This window comes from Myodes glareolus, chromosome 13 (assembly GCF_982192425.1).
Source record: "Myodes glareolus chromosome 13, mMyoGla1.1, whole genome shotgun sequence".
Classification (NCBI taxonomy): domain Eukaryota; kingdom Metazoa; phylum Chordata; class Mammalia; order Rodentia; family Cricetidae; genus Myodes; species Myodes glareolus.
Genome location: NC_142038.1, coordinates 38,243,789 through 38,261,409, shown reverse-complemented (window position 1 = coordinate 38,261,409; position 17,621 = coordinate 38,243,789). Strand labels below are relative to the sequence as shown.

The 17,621-nt window shown below is 42.1% G+C and overlaps 1 long non-coding RNA gene across 1 annotated transcript in view; it reads right to left on the bottom strand.

The window, feature by feature from the left end:
* LOC146891745 (uncharacterized) overlaps window positions 1-17,621 on the bottom strand; it is a 70,570-nt gene that overhangs the window by 31,055 nt on the left and 21,894 nt on the right. Inside the window, exons 2-3 of the long non-coding RNA XR_014996943.2 lie at window positions 3,606-3,662; window positions 2,036-2,182 (exon numbers count right to left, since the gene is read on the bottom strand). This is a non-coding gene — a long non-coding RNA (uncharacterized LOC146891745). The remainder of the gene's footprint in view (window positions 1-2,035; window positions 2,183-3,605; window positions 3,663-17,621) is intronic.

Below are 17,621 nucleotides of genomic sequence, written 5' to 3'. Positions count from 1 at the left end.
ACATGCTTGTTTAGTAGTTTTGATGACAAACAATGAATTCAGTTTAAGCTCAGTTAAGCATTAAAGCAAACAAAAGCCCACAGACACACCCTAACCTCTGCCCATCTCTCTCCTCAGCCCCTTCTCGGGCTATGCCCCTCAGGCCTCTATTTAATAAATAACCAGTTGTCCTGACGTACTCGCTGCTATGCTCACAGTCTGTTCTGGTTCAAAAGCCCTCTTTTGACCGAATGTCTTTCTGTGTGAGCCGCTTCCCGAAGCCCCTACTAGATGCAAGTCTAGATTCCTAACACCTGCTCATCCTTCAGAACCGAAACGATGCTCTGTAAAATCTCTCCTGCTCCTACCAACCCTTGCCCCAATTTCCACAGGCAGAAAATATGAACTCCTCTCTGCATCACTTCAAAATATCCTGTAGCCCCCTACCAATCTCCTATGAGTCAGGAGATGTCTTTCTTCCTATGTCTGTATTTGTATCACAATATAATGAGGTAGAAGCATATTACCTTTTCCTTTGTTTACTAAGATTTCTGCAAGGCTATTAGAACACTGTTAGAGAGCCCTACACAGAACACCCACAAATCTAAGCAGCAGGAAACAGCAATGCACTCAGAGGTGTGTGAACCTTGCTTTGAGCACCCTGGAAGCCCTGCGAAGTCACATAGTACGGTGAAGTTGTAATGTCAAGTCAACCTCATTCTGTACCCTGACTCTTCCTTCTCTGATCTCTGGGAGCACACAGGCATCTGTTCATAATGGGAGCATTAATGTCTACCTCCCAAGGCAGTCATATAAAGATGAGCTGTGTGACAATTTCTACACAATCACTTCTAAGACAACGTTCAGTTTTATCCCCTTCCCTTATTATACATGCTAAACCATGCCGGTATCACTTCTGAAAGGGCAGCGTTTGAGCTTGGCCTGGAGTAGCAAGAAGAATTTAGACTAAAGACAACGACAGAATGTGCCATCCATGTGGAGAAAAGAATTGAGCAAAGGCAATAGAACTGTTTAAAAGTTTCCCCAGATGTACCTGGGATCCAGCCTTCAGATGCTGGATTGATCCCACAACTACCCCTCTTAGCAATGTGAGAGTAACAGTGTTTGAACGTAACCCAGCTTTGAAATGAAAGACTATTACCTTTTATACCAGAAATGTAAAATAATAACTTGTGGTATTTAGAATATCCTTGTCTTTATTGTAAGTATCTTCTCCAAAGAAATGGTGCTGACGGGTGCTGGGTGGAACACTCTTTTGCGCGGAAGTACATAATACGCTAGCAGAGCTGGCAAAGTATCTACCAACGTTTAAACACACAGGGTTCGTAATAGTTTCCATGTGTGCGTGGTTGCGGTGCTAACAGAGCAGTCTAAAGCAATCTCATTTACTTTTATGGTTAAGTATTCAAGAAGCATCTTTGTTTTAAAGATCGGGTTGTTTTTGTGGCTGAGGCCAGTAGGGCTTGGAAAACAATTGACCGTGATCACGATGATGTGGAAAGTTAGCTCCGTTTTCCACCAAAGCTGGTTGCTCAGTTATTCTACCGATATTAATGGCTCTTAGCGGCAGTTGGTGGATAATAGCCCCAATCCAATCACCCACTTCGGCTAGGAAACAGCCAATGCTATGCAAACGGAGGAGTCTGAGCTTAGAGCTGATTACAAACTCAGGCCTTGGTGCTGATGATGTCCAGCACCGGCTTACAGTCACGGAGGAAGGGTGCTGCTGGCAGGCTAATCCACTATCTCTCCAATGCTAGTACATTTGTCTCAGATCCGCAGCAAGAGCTATACTATCAGAAAATGGAAGCAACTGATTCCTTTCTACTTCCGCTGAGATAAGAAGAGCAATGTGTAATTTGGTTTGGGTACAAAAATAATCTAACTTGTAGGAAAGGACTAGAAAGGATAAGGATGCAGACGACAGTTTTCACAACACCTTGATCACAGTGAAGGGACTGAAGAGGACCATAAAGAATTGACGTGAAAACCCCAAAGACAAGAGCAGGAAGTAAAAGACTTCAGCATCGCTTACCCTACTGACACCACTCGTGTTGGCTTTCGTCACACATGGATGAAGGCAGCTGAATGGGAGCAGGATTCTCAGCTCATGCTTTGGAGTCCTGAGTTCAGATCCACCCACATCTACAGTTGTTCCTAGAAGCCAGATTCTAGCAATTCCCTGCACCAAAATGAATAAATAAACAAAGGCAAAACCATTTCAATTTATTTCCAGCTGCAACAGAATAAAAGCCTTCGCCTAGGCTCCCAGATCTCACAGTAACTTTCAGGCCTCACCCCCATCAGCCTTGCTGAGCCTGTTCTAGCTTAGGCACAACCAGAGTTCCCGAGGCCGTCTCCTCCCTGTCTACTACCTGCAGGCTTCGCCTTCATGCAGGCCTTGGCTCATGTGACTTCCTCCGAGAGATGTTGACCAGCCACCTGCATTACAGAGGCTGTCTCACAGCTCACCCCCCCTCCCTGCTTCGGCGACCCTCTTGAGTCATCACAACACGGCGTGGCATGATTGGTCTGTCTGTGTGCTGGGTTATTTGTTTTGCCATTAGAATAAACTGAAAGGTGAGCATTGCTCACCTTGTCTTCTGGAACACTAGGTGCCAGGTAGTAGATATTCTGATGATGTTGGGAAATGGTGGGAAGGGATGAAGGGGGAAGTTTCCTTGTCTTGCTGCTTGGTTGCTTTGTCTTTGTTGTTCAGATAACTAAAGGTGTGTGGTGTTTGAACAGCAGCACTTTGTCTATCTCCCTTCCTACTGCTAGGAAAATTAGGAGCAGGGACAACACATAGGCTATGAAACCAAGGGGACCAGGATATAAATCCCATTCTTCATGCTTTGCGGCATTTTTGGCTTTGGACAGTATTTTGATCTTCCCATTGAATTTTACAGTTGCTCAAACTTTAAATATTCATAAGTATAGGAAAGGTGCTAGAGATAGCTTCAAAAAATTATTAGGAGAATTAAATGAACTAATTTCCATTATCTATTAAGCAAAATACATTACTGATAAATAGTATAAATAGTATTGATAATCAGTGCTTATAGAATTAATATAAATATGTACTATTGTAATATTGTTATTAATATACATCCATTAACTAATGCACGCGCTAACTCTCCAGCCACCCATCATCCCTGCAGCCCAATATGGGCCATCAGTGCCCCTATGCCATGCAAAAGGATGGGTCGCTGCAGTGACAGATGAAACCCATAATGAGCTAACAAATGAAGTGAGATAAAAACACTGAAATGTCAGCACAGCGGGCAAATAATAGGAGTTTTTTAATTGCCATTATAAAACTTTATTACAGTGTGAAGTTATCAGGCTTCCCTTTCTGACAAAGTAAATTAGTTTGGGGACAATTCAAGTAAAGTGTTCTGATAAAGAGTAAGTCAACTGAGACGAAATGGGCAAGATGAAGTGTGTCACCGAGAATGCTTTCGGGTGAGAGGGTTCTAACTGAATGCTGGGGACCTGAATGGCCTGATTTTCACTTGTGGGGTCTTCAGGAAGCTCTCTAGCAATTCACGGTAACTGGAGATTCCATATTTGTAAAAGAAATAGAAGGAGAAAGCCCCATAAACCTGTGCATGGCTTCTTTGTGGCCATCTTCCTTGCTGCTATGGAGTCACCATCAAATCCTGGGGAGAAAAGAATGAAGGAAACAGTGAAAATAACCCAACCATTAGCAGAGTTGAGTAGAATAGAAGCAGGGGATCCTGCTCATATTTATCACCTCTCCATACGAACTCCCTCTAGGTCATTTCCATCAAACAAAGCACCCTGCCCCCGGAGGGAGGGCATCAAATCTTTGAGTTGCTGTAAGATATGTTGTCTTAGGCTAGATACCATCATAAGTGTTGTCATATTTTTATCAATACAATGATCCTGGTAAGCCTTTTTTATCCCCACAATTCCCATATGCCAAAGGAAGCAAATTGTGGTGAGCATCAGAGACAGAATTACCATTTATTTCCAGTTCCATAGGAACAGAACAAGCCATCTCTTACATTTCTGTCCTAGAGACTTGCAGTTTGCAGTTTTTTTCATGCAAAATCCACAGAACTGATCTCTACATACCTTGAGAAACAAAAAATACAATATCGTTGATCCAACTAGACAAGAGAAGCTGAAGCCCAGAGCAATCTCGTGATTTATCTGTAATTCCATAGCCCTGTGGCAGAGCTGAGACTTGGGCTCACTTCCCTAATTCTGAAAACCAAATTCCTTCCCATGAAATGATTTTCTGTCTTTGAAAAGAATACAAGGTATGTGTAAACCAAACAGTTTTTATCTGAGTGTAGAAAGGGCATGTGTCCCATCCAGAACCACCTAACAACGAGTAACCTGCCACAACGAACACCACTGATACAGCCATCTCAAGGGCTCCCTTCTCAGTCAGATAAAAGGTCAAGGCAGATACTCTAGGTACATGATTGTTCAGTGGCCTAGGCTACATGCAACCTTAAATTGGAGATCTTCTGCACCCAGGAAGAGTGGAAAGAAATAGACACAATCCTAAATGCAAAAGGGCTTCATGGCCATGTCATATTGAGCAGTTTCTATGAAAAGCAGAGTATGAACAGCAATCAATACCTAGATGTCTTGTCACACCCAACTAAACACAGCCAAGATGAAATAAATAATGACCATCAGATAATATTCTTAAACCACAAGCTAGGTTAGATGGCTTTACATAGTCACAAGCAAGGATCATATTTAAATAGTATTTGCTGCTCTTATGTGTTAATCTGAAGCATACAAATAGTAAGGAACAGTTTCAGGGGAATAGACTAGAGATGGAGCTCAGTTGATATGTAGAGTATTTGCCTAGAAGGCACCAAGCCCTGGACCAGATTCCCAGCACCCAGGCATCTATAATCCCAGTATACAGGAGATGGGGGCAGGAGGATAGAGGTCATCACGAGCTATAGAGCAAACTCAAGGCTAGTCGAAGCTACCATGAGACCTGATATGGAAGGAAGGGAGGGAGGAAAAAAGAGAGGGAGGGAGGGAGGGAGGGAGGGAGGGAGGGAGGGAGGGAGGGAAGGAGGGAGGGAGGGAGGAAGAAATGGATGGAGTGAGAGAGAAAGTGAGGGGATAAATGAATGAACATTTGTGCTCCAATGATAGTTTATTCTTATCCACCAGTAAGTATGAGGTCACCTGGGATGCCCAGTTTTGTTTTGCTTTCTTTAATGTACACTATCATATCCCAGACTTGGCCACTTTTAAGCAAACCAGAAGTCCACAGACCACATTTTATGAAATCCTGATGTAGAACTACATTCATTTCATGATGAATGATTGCACATGTAATTACAGTGAGATGTGAAGTTGGCCAGAAGAAGAAATATACTCGGCATCCAGCAGCCTCATCACCAGCCCCAGCAGAAGTCGGCTTTGAAGGAGCAGGAAGTGTATGCAGATTCAGATTTTCCATAGTCAAGCACATACCCACTCCCTCAGAGAGCTGTTTTTGCAATCCAGGTTTTATTTTCTGGTTTCCTTGACACCGGGAATAACTTGGTCCTTCACAAAGACTACACTGATTTCAAATGACAGGAGCAGAAGTACAAAAGAAGAAAAGATAAACTGAGCAACTCCAAGACCCAGAAAAATGGCATCTGTATTTATTAACTTCTGTTTTATATGTAACATTAAGTCATGTAACTTCTGTTTTACATGCAACATTATTAGAAGGGAGACGCCAGGATAGGCACCCAGGGCTGTGCTCAAGCTCCGAGGCAGCTATTGCTCATCAAGTTTGTCTAATGTGACACTTGACTTTCCCCACCACAGAGCTAGCAAATCACTTCTCCTATCAGGTGACTCCCAGAAGCCTTCAGACTCCTTTGAGCTCAATTCTGTGTCCCAGAAATCTTCGTGAATGTTATCAGCGGTGATATCCTGAGGAATTCAAGAACAGGCAGTAGAAGGAAGTAATTTAAAACATTTTCCACTTTGAGACCCTTTAAAAGAGATTTCTATTGGGGAGAAAAAGTGAAGGCAAAACAGTTGAGTTTCGAATGCTTGGCTTCACCCTGATTGCCAGGTTTGGCAATTGTTTGTTGCACTGGGTGGAGTGAAAGAAAACGGACGGTCAGAGAGCATCTGGAGGTGAGCAGGGACTGGAGTCTTGGGGCAAAGGTGAAGCCAGTGTGATTGATTAAACATAGCAGGGCCTGGCAACCATGGGGCAGCAGGGAATGACAGTCTTTATACCACAGAATGGCTGGCATTCCCAGACGAGGTGGGGGATCTCCTCCATAGTGCCTGAGATAAAGCTCCAGTCCTGAGAGCATCAAGGTGGGGAAGGATCCCCCAGAAAGACATAAACACCCTCCACAGGCTCTGGGAATCTACCATGCTCCAACACAGTGGGTCCAAATTATTGTCCAGGACCTTCAAAGTCCCCAAGCAAGGAGCCCCTCCAAATTCCCCGCACTCATGTCGATCACCCTGCTGCACTCACAACCATCATCCCCTTGCACTCGTGACTGTCATTCCCCTGCACTCGTGACCATCAGTCCCCTGCTATCCTCCTAGTTCTGGTTACACAGCTGTTCCCCAAACTTGATTTCTTGCTGTTCTGTGTTTTGGGTACCTGAACCACTCACCCCACCAAGCTTCTTTGACAAGTAACTTCCAGACCCTTAACTACAAGGCATAGTGGGCTATTCATCTGTTCCAGGCACTACCGCACCCAGGTCACATTCCAGAGCCATCTTTATCTTGTCTATCTTCTTTACATTCCTACATCTATACCATAGCTAGCTACATGGGCAGTTCCCACTGCTCCACTTCCCAGTTTTCCTGTCACCCCAGATTCAGACATTGCTACTGCTCACCTGGACAATTTCTGATCTACTCTAGACTCCAGGTTTCCCCTACTCCCATGCTTCCCTCAAACCCTTCAAACTCTACCTAGATCATTTGGTAAATAAATAGCCTATAACAATTAGTCCCTGGAGGAGCATGCTGCTGATGACACTAATGACCCTGGCTCCTAACCTCTCTCCCCTTTAACCCCTGAGCTTTGTCATTTGGCCCTGCAAGTCGCTTCCACACTGCCTCCAGGGCTATCTATGAGACTTGTTTGACCAAAAAGATGGTTTCGCTATAAAGTAATGTGAACAACTGGCCTTGCTTGCTCTTCCTCTCAACAGTTATTATGAGAATATGTATGCAAGAGAGAATGTATGTCTCTGACTCTACAAGACTTGGGAAGAACTAAGGGAACTCTGGAGCTACAGCAGGAGCCCTCTGAAACCAGCCAACAGCTTAACACCAGGTGTGGTGAGCCCAGTCATGACCACAACAACCATTTATATGCAGCCTAAACTTCCAAGCCACAGACTAAATAAATGCTTATTGTGTTAAGCCACTAATTCGAAAGGTCTTTTCTTTTGTTCCATCTGGTTTTTGTTTGCTTGTTGGTTTTAATTTTTCTAGTCTATTCTCTTCTCTTTATGCTAGGTATTGAATTCAGGACCCTGTGGTGTAGTATGAGGGCTGGCTTGTTGGGGTTTCTGTCCCACCCAGTACCCCAACAAGCCAGCAAGTCCCAAGGAAAAATCACGCACAAGACTCCATAAGGTTATAAACTGATTGGCTCATTAGGTCAGGCTTCTTGTTAACTCTTATAACTTATATTATCCCATTATTCTTATCTATGTTAGCCATAATGGCTCCGTACCTTTCTCTGCTGGGCAAGTTACATGCTGCCTCTTCGGTGGTCTGTACAGGAATGCTGAGGGAGCTCTGTTTCCAGAATACTCCCAGTCTCTTTGCTCCACCCCTACTTCCTGTCTGGCTTTCCCGCCTATACTGCCTGCCTGGCCAATCAGCGTTTTATTAAAATGATTGACAGAATACAGACAATTCTCCCGTATCACCTGTGGGAATTAGGCAAGCACTCGATCACTGAGCTACAGTCCCAGCTTCATGGGAATCATTTATTCTGAAGCATTATAGTGTGGTATGACCCATATAAAAATATACAATACATTCAGGGAGGTCAAAGGACAGTTATCACTTGTCTATATCCCAGGCTGGGAAGTTTAAATGCCCGTGTGCTAGCAGTAAGTTCAGAGCAGACTTCCTTGTCTATGGGAAGTGTATCTCCACCCTGGATGAGTGGAGAAGACTCCTGTATGTTGGCAACAGTGCGCACTGGAAGTCACCTGTGGCCTGGCGTCTTGAAGCTGGCAGGAATGCGTGACAGAGGGAGTTGGCGTCAGCAACAGTTGACATGTTATCATCTAGACTCTCAGGCCGAGAAAACGAACCCTAAGACTGTTTCTATGCCAGACAAGTCCTTGATATACAGCAGAAGATATCCGATGATGAGAATTGTGGAGAAAAAGAGGAAATCTGCTGGTACTTGGAAGTACTGTTCGACAGCATAGTTTAATAACTTTGCTCAAACTCAGTACAGTTGTTTGAGGGAAAAAAGAGAATAGTTCCTAATCCCATTCCCCTTTGAGATATCAATGGAAGAAGCACAGTGGGAAAAAATTTAAATGATAAAATCTGTAGTCAGGAAAAATGACTTAATCTCTGTCTTCTAAGAATACATAGGGGTCATTTTGTTTTCCTATATAATCAGAGATGAAGAATAAACAGGTGATAGATGGCTAGAATATCAAATAAACATTACCACACTATAAGAAATCATACCTTATCTATCCTTTCACACATAACTATTTTTATTTTTTGTAATACTTCAGTTTTACCTAAAACTATACTATATATTCATTTTATATTTCTTCTAACTAAATATAAACATCATGTGCATAGTCTCAAAAAAGAGGGTCTCCTGGGGGCATTTTTTATGTTTTTATATTTTTTCTTTAAATTCTTCTCTTATACAATACATCCCAAGCACGGCCTCCCCTTTCAACTCCTAGTAGCCACCCTTCCCCAGAACTACAGCTCCTCCACTTCCCTTATAAAAAAGAGCAAACTTCCTAGGAATCTCAACCAAACACAGCACAACAAGATGCAATAAAACTAAAATCAAACCCTCGTTTCAACCCAATAGGAGGGGAAGAGTACGAAGAGCAGGCAAAAGAGTCAGAGGCACCCCCAATCCCACTGTCAGGAGTCCCACAGAAACCTCACCCTAATAAACCACAACGTATATGCAGGGGGCCTAAGGCTGACCCATGTAGGCTCATGATTGCCTCTGCAGTCTCTGTGAGTCCCTGTGAGCCCTGTTTAGCTGAATTTGTGGGTCACATTCTTTTGGTGTTCTCTACCCATGAGGGCATAACATATTATTAACTATTATATATTCAGCTTTTAAAAGTTGTGAGGCACAAGGTAGGCACTCATGAAAAATAAAAAGGAAGGAGGGAGATGGGGAAATGAAGAGATGCATAAATACTGTGGGTTAGCCTTCCATTAATATTGAGTCCATCAAACACATTCTACTTGGTTGGACATGCTTAGATTAATAGAAAAATTTTAAGTTAATCAAAATTGATAATATCGGATATCTTATAAAATTATTTAATATTCATAAAATATTTTAATCCAATGTTTTGTATGTTTTTGATCTGATAAATAATTCATTTTCTAAATTTCCATGGTCTGCTAACTCTGCATAATACAGATCAAATCAAAGACTATAAAATAATCCATCTAGCCATCCTGCATATGTACTCTTGTCTATATGACTAAAGAGTTAGGTAACAAGATAATTTTTATAGTTACCCCTCCCCCCTCCCTCTGTGTGTGTGTGTGTGTGTGTGTGTGTGTGTGTCCCCGTGTGGGCACATGCACACACACACACGCATATGTGTGTGGAGTCCACAGAGGCCAGAATACAGCGTTTGATCCTCTGAGCTGGAATTAGACAGAGCTGTGAGCTGCCCAGCATGTGTGCTGGGACCAAATCCAGGTCCTCTGGAATAGTAGCAAGGTCTCTTAACTGCTGTGCCGCGTCTTCAGTCCCATGGTTGCTTTTTAAATTCTGAAATTAGTGATAATTAGAAAAACCACCATTTTGGCTACAATTTTTCTCCCAAGAAACGAAATTTCCTAACTACAGAAAAGCACTCCAGCTGGGTCTTCGAGCTGCTATGTTTGCATGCATAGGCTTGATGAAGAAAAGTCAGCTAGAATTACAAAATCCTGATTCAAAGATATCCATCTGCCAACATTAATTTTGAATGTGAAAATGAGATGCCTTTGGCAGAAGCCTAATAAAGCATGCTATGGCCAGGAGCCCCAACCCCTACAAAGGCAAGACCTGCTATGAGCAACAGCTACAGCCGCACAACGATGAAATGCCTTTGGCCTGTTGAATAATTAAGCGGCCTGATTTTCTGTAGGCTTTCCTGGAGTAAGCACAAATGAGGACCCAAGATGGCATTAATAGAATCTTTTGCCTCCCTCTTGATTCATCCACATCACAGCAGGTGCAGCGGTCAAGGCTCTTTTGCTTAGAAGTAACAGCAACTCTTTCCACAAGTTTTAAATAAAGACAGCTTTTGTAATGAGACGGTGGAGCCTTGAAGAATCTGGGTCAGAGATGTATCTGGGCACCAATAAAAGTAAAAATGTTTACTAAAAGCCAACAGACTGCCACCCTCTTGGTTCTTTCAGACTGTAGCCTCTTTTCTGCTCCGTGCTTTTACCTCAGAAGCTTCTCCCTACAGACCTGACAGTTATACCAATGCCTGTGACCGTCACTCATCCTCCACATTTACGTCCTCTCCCTTTTAACTACCTGCAAACGCTGCACCTGACCACTCTCGAAACCCATTAAAAACTCCTGGACCAGAAGTTTCAATTCTGATTAGCCCAGCTTGAGCCAGGAAACCCCTTCTGTTCACATCAACAGTGAGCTATTAGACAGTTGCTTCTGCTGTAGAAACATGGCTATGAGGGGTTCACCTATGAGCCCAAATAAGGCAAACACAAGGAAATGAAGGCACTGCTGGGCACTCTGCAGGAATCCTACCAGAGTTGAGTCCAAAAGAGTGGAAATTGAGTTTTGATATTTCTGAGCAGACATCTGAAGACAAACTAATCCCACTAAGAAGCCCGTCATTATTCAGAAAGCTGAAGCTATTCAACTGGTTTTGGTTACATTGATCCTTTCCAATATCATTGTGTGCCTCCAACTCATGACCAGGCTGAGCAGTGTTCAGCCTTTCAGGAGGGGAAGAAGGAAGGGACTGTCTGCAGCTACTGTAACCAAACACCACTTTAAACAAGACCATTCCATTGCTTTTTAGTTCTGTGCATCAGAAGGCAAATGTGGGTCTCCCCAGGTGAAAACTCAAGGTGTCTTTAGATATATAAACACCTTTCTTTAGGTTCTAGAAAATATTGCTTGACTTACATAGCCCCTTCCTGTGTTAAAAACCGAAAACAGTTGATGTCCCTGGCCATTTCACTACAATAAGGTCTCTTTTCCTGGCCAATGTTTGCCCAGCTTTAAGAACATGTATGTCTAGATTGCATCCACTGAGGTGCCAAAGATACTCTCTCTGATGGAGGCTTGATTTTATTACATGTGAGAAGTAATTTTACCATACAATATGGCATATTCCAAGATTCCGGGAGTTAGAGTGTGGATACCTTTGGAGTACCTACTGACTTAATAACTTCCAATAGTTTTCTCTTTCAGATGACTTTTTCTTTCCTTCACCTAAATATCATAATTATTTTCCAGTTTTGTTACCCAGTTATCATTTCTTAGTGAAAATGTGTAATCCATGTACACATAGGAAAACAGGAAGCTTTTAACCATAACTACAAAGACACTGTCCAAATTGTGTTTTAACACCACTACTGAGTAAAGGCACTTGCCACAAAGCCCAGAGAACTCACTTCTTAACCATAAGTCAGTAACTCAAAGAATGTCATACTACTACATAAACTCCTGGCTGAACTGTTTTTTTTTTCCTGAAAAGTTGAAACTCTTTGCCACCCCCATCCAATATGCTTCCGCCCTCCCTCTCCCACCCGCACACTGGGAACTACCTTTATTTGCATCCCAAACAACCACTCTGAACTTTTTATTGGGGGCTTCACTGTAGCCCCCTCATGGCCTCCCACTGTCTTTGATTTTTCCCAGGCTTGCTGTTGACACTTAGGCCAACTGCTCCCATTTCCTTACCGAGACTCCCCTGTCTCTTTGCTAGCATCCTCCCTCTGCTCACGCTGACTCCCTCTGCCACCGCTTGCTCCATATGCACTACTTCTCACTTTCCACTTAACTGCAGACAGCAAGAGTCTAGAGAAAGCTTCTTATCAACATCCCTCTTGTCAGCAGGCAGTCCTCTGCCCGAATAGGACGGAAGCCATCCGAGGCCTTCTCCTAGGAGCCTCCGGAATTTTATCACCCTGCTGTGCCATCTCCCAAATTCTCCCCTGCAAGGCTCCAATCTCAGATAAACTGTCTCGCTTCCTCTCCATCTCTATTCCTGTATCATAGGAGCCCAAAGTATCTCTCATAGCCTAAAGTATGCAAGAGAACTCCCTATGCTAGGTATATACTATAATTCACTTCCTCGTAGTTTATTGTATGAGTAGAATACATTGCCTGAACTTTTTCGCCCTATGAATGTGTAGGGCTTATAATAAGATTGGGGAAGATACTTGGAATACTGAATAGAACGTGGAGTTTCAGATCATGAAGTCAGTGCTTAAAGGTAGAAACTCTACCATTAAGACCGTCTTTGTAAAACAAACAAACAAGCAAACAAAAACCCTTTATTTGACCTTGGATTTCACCCTCATCAAAATATTAGTTTACAAACTGTAATTCTTTGTTCTAATTATTTTGCTACATACACACACACACACACACACACACACACACACACACTACATTCAGTGACAGAAATAACTGCCTCTTAATTACACTTGTGGACTTTGTGGCTTGGTGTTTTAGAAAGGGTGATGTATCTATGCAGAAGAGGATGCAGACAGACTGTAAGAGCCAGAGGTGGCAGATGACTCTAGGGAAACAGTGTTTCCCCAACACAGTAGGACTGATGCACATGTGAGCCCACAGAGACTGACAGCATTCACAGGACTGCACAGGTCCAGACCAGACAGAATCCCACCGCTAACAAGGGGACATGGACACAAAGGTCTGCCCCCAACCAAGAAACTCTTTGCAGTTGAGATCTGTCGGGAAAGATAATATCAGTTTTCTCCAATAGTGTCACCACGCATGTCAACTTCACTCCAGGGCAGGGCCTATGTCTACGAGTAACAAAATGGACTCTATATATCTTTGTGTGCCCCTTGTTTTTATTTATTTTGGTATTGTTAAATCTCATTGATTTGGTTTGGTAAACTTCATTGATTTTCTACTTTATTCTTTTATTTATTTTTTTAATTTGTTTTAATTTTCACAGTTTTAGTATTAATGGGTTATTTTCATCATTTTTTGTAAAGAGAGAAAGAAAGAAATTTGGGTAGATAGGGATGTGGGTAAGATCTAAGAGGAACTGAGGGGAAAGAATATGATCAAAATATATTGTATCAAAATACTAATAACTTTTAAAAAGAATGAAAGGTTTTGCCTACCTGTAGATTGAAGGTTAGGAGGCCTAATCTCTAACCAGAGACATAGCATGTTTGTGAATAGGGAGAGTTACTCTAAAAGCAGAAGCTCAGACAGGGTCTAAGCAAGCACCATTGTAGCTCACTCTGCAGTCTTCGTGGACTCCAAAATGCTCCTCCCATCAATATGTCAACTCAGGTCCTGAATGTAGATACCTCTGGGTGTGATTTTCAGTACTAAAAGTAGGTTGTGGAACCTTAGTCCCTGTGATAGCTGGGCTCTGACTTGTGTTCCTGAGCTACTGACCACAGTTTGATTACTCTGTTAAATGTATGTATCTCCCAAGAGGTAAGAGAAAAACACTTTATCTCATAGTATGTTAGTACCTTATTGGCAGCTACAATCACATCACATATGGACAGAAGGTTCTGTTTCATCTTCTCCTACACCCGTGAAGAATGACCCTAGCAAGTTAAAGAGATTCTGGCTTCCACTGTGGCTTGTAATTTTCCAGAACCAAGACCAGTTTCCTTCACAGCCATAAAGACAGGATGAATACACTTTCATCTGGTGTATAACATGTCCCAAACTAAGACTTTGATATACTTACCTCATGAGTCCTCATAATATCAAAACCTGGTGCCTATTATTCCTATTTCTGCTTTACTAATGAGGAAAAAGAAACATTCGAAGAGTTGTATAATGTCACCACTGGATGACAGAGTAACATTTGAGTCCCAGCCATCAGAAAGCCATATTCTCAACCCTTTGTCCATCTGTCCTACACACTAAAAGAGTTTATAGCCCTCTGCTCTTACCACTGCTGACTAGGACAGACAAAAATAGCACCAAATGAGGGGCTCTCAGCAAGTCAGGGCACAATACAAATTGTTCTTCTTCTCTAGGCCAAGCTATTGTCAAGATGAGATACACATAAAAGGAGGAATAAGTAAATAACACAAGTCATAATGCTACCAAAAAATTCCATCAGCCCTTCAACATCCCAGAGAGATGCACAGTATTTTCAAGAATGTACAAATTCATAAATTACCTTTCAGCATGTAGTGTTCCTCATAAATTGTGACTATGCATAGCCCCATAAATGGAATTGCTTCCTTCCTGAGCAGAATCTAGACAAATTGAGAGGAAGCAGTCCTTTTCAATAACCAGTGACTCACTCCACCCACAGCTCCAAACAGCATGAAATTCAGACCACAGGACAGCTCTCAATCCCCAGTAAACCATGGGGGCAACCTCAGATTTTGACTAATTAAACCTGTTAACTGACCCATTAATTCCCAAAATTCAGTGGATATGTTGATGGTCAAATGGCAGTCACTGATAAGAGCTCCGAGGTAAGACCTTTTGCAGTCCTATCCCTCACCAGTTTGCAGAACTCTGGTACATACACCAATCTCTGTATCTGAATTATGTCCCTAGGCATTGTTGTCTTCCTCTGGGACTCAAGGATTCTTTATTAAAGGGTATTTGGACTCTCTTGAAACCACACACAGAGCTCTTTGCACCTTGCACCAAGCTGGGAGATCAGTTACTGTTGATTACAGATGCTTTCTGTCAGAATGGGTCAGATTTTTCAAAAGACTCTCAACTGCAAAGCTCCCAAATGCCATGCACAAACCTGGTAATGGTCCATGCAAATTGAATACTTAGTGGGCCTGTGTGCATTCTGTTCCAAGGACTGCCTTTGAAAATTTAGTTCAGTAACTCTAAAGCATTCGTAGCATCATAATCTGTCATCATTAGCAACAATGCTTGACTTGGTGCTCAACATTCTTATTAACCATGCAATTATGAATGCAGACAATGTTTAATCACTTTTGCAAAAATACAGCTGTGTTGTTGGGAGCTGTCACTTACTGTTCACCAATGATTGATTTTTTTCCTTAACCATCTAGATTGTTCTCATGAGAACAGCAGATTAACTGTAAAGGCTTTATTATTGGTCATTAAAGAATATTAAAATGAAAAACCTTTACAAGATGTGTCCTGTCTTGCTGCATTCACATGACTGAGACATTCTTGCCAGTGTTTGGAAAGAAAGACAGAAAAAAAAAGACATTTTCCTCTTCTGGCAAAGAGACTAACTAAGGAGAGGTAGGTTGAAAAGAAAAATTTTTAAAAATCTCTCTGTTGATGTAATATGACATTTATCACATTTCACAATGGCAGTAATTTACTCCAAATAGCTGCTTCAGCTATTGTCCGGTTTATGTAAAAGATGGCTGAATGGTGGATACCAATCAGCTTGGTGGAACTGTTAATAATGGGCTAATTTTAAAATATATAGCTATTCCTCCATGTCTCCCTTGCCCTGGAAAACTAATTCCCTTCCTGCACTGTACACTCACTTAGAGATGAATCAGAGTGTTATTCTCTTTCATCAGATGTCTCCTGGATGTACCATGAAGCAATGTTTGTATTTTCTGCTTCCCAACAAAGATAATATTTCAAATCTGTTAGAGAATTGGAAAATTCTGCTCAATGTCATGTCCCTCCTGGATTTCTGCATTCTCACCCCAGACTCACTGTGTTCACATCTGAGACTGATCCGCACTCATGCCCAAGGCTCTTTCTTGTGGACCACTACTAATGCCTGAGCTTCACCAAACTCACAACCTGAGACTCACTGCCTCACCTACACTAATGCTCAAGTTTTACCTGCAATCATGCCTGAGGCTCATTGCTCTGGGGCCCAAGGCTCACTGCATTCATGCTAGAGGCCCTTTCCTTGTTCATTTGTTCAACAACTTCCAGGATTGATACTTGAACAAGGAGCATTCAAAAAAATCACAGCTCCTATAACATTCATGCCACTATTGCCCCATCAGGGCCCATCTAGCTTGGAGCTCACAAGGGCCACAACTGAGAAAGATTGCTAAAACTTTTCTCCACTCCATAAATAGAAACTTTTAGCAATATGAAAGCTAGTCAAGTCGGAACAAGCTTGATTTCTCCACACCCTGTAACTCAAGGATGTGGTGTCTTCAGCAATAAGGTCTTAGCATCAAATTCTCCAAAGTAACCACGAGCAATGGCAATGCCCTCTAATGTCTGAAGGGAGTCTATGGGCCCAACTGGCCAACAATTCAAAAAGAAGAAAACTGTCACTGGACTTTTAACTTCATACCTTATCTGGGAAAGGCATTGTCTCCCAGTTATAGGCTAACTTTATTTAAATCCCGTGTGTGTGTGTGTGTGTGTGTGTGTGTGTGTGTGTGTGTAAATATCTTCAGCAGCTTCTATAGAGTAGGTTTCTATACAGCTATTTCAAAAATCTTTAAGTGTCAGTTAGCCCTCCCCAAATACTCCCTCCACTGTCCTGCCCTCACACCCCGACACCTGATTTTATGCTTCCTGCTCCGTAACTCACCTCTCCCCCTTCATACCATTTGCACCCCACCTTTATGGTGCCTTTCCTAGCTTATATAGGTAATTCAATTACTTAGATACACATTTACAAAGTTTCAAATCTGGCATTCACATTTCAGAAAGAACATTTGACATTTGTCTTTTTGGGTCTGGGTTACCTCACCTGGAATAATTGTTTCCAGCTCCATCTGTTCACCTGCAATTTTCATAATTTCATTTTTATGTATAACTAAAAATTATTTCACTGTGTACATGTATTATATTTTTATGATCTATCCATCAGTTTCAGTTGATACATATTTAGCATGTGACACAAATGTTATGGGAATAACCAACTACTTTCTCCTTGGATTTAAATGCTGTTCCATAAAAGAAACTCATAGCTGATATTGTCAACTGTACCAAAAAATTGCAACTGGTTAGGACATAGATCATTGAGGAGAACTTAATAATGGTACTTTATTCTATTAAATAGCATAGTGTGGAACTGTCCCTAAGTTCTTGTCTTTGTACCCATACATCTCTCATTCCTCTTCCAAAAAGCTTTTTTCAGTAGATTCCAATCTGCAGAGACCCACGACTGGTTAACATACAGAGAATAAGAAACTGTGTGGTGCTCAGCTTTAAATGAAACATCTATATCACAGACCTCCCCCCAAGATTCAGAGATCATCCT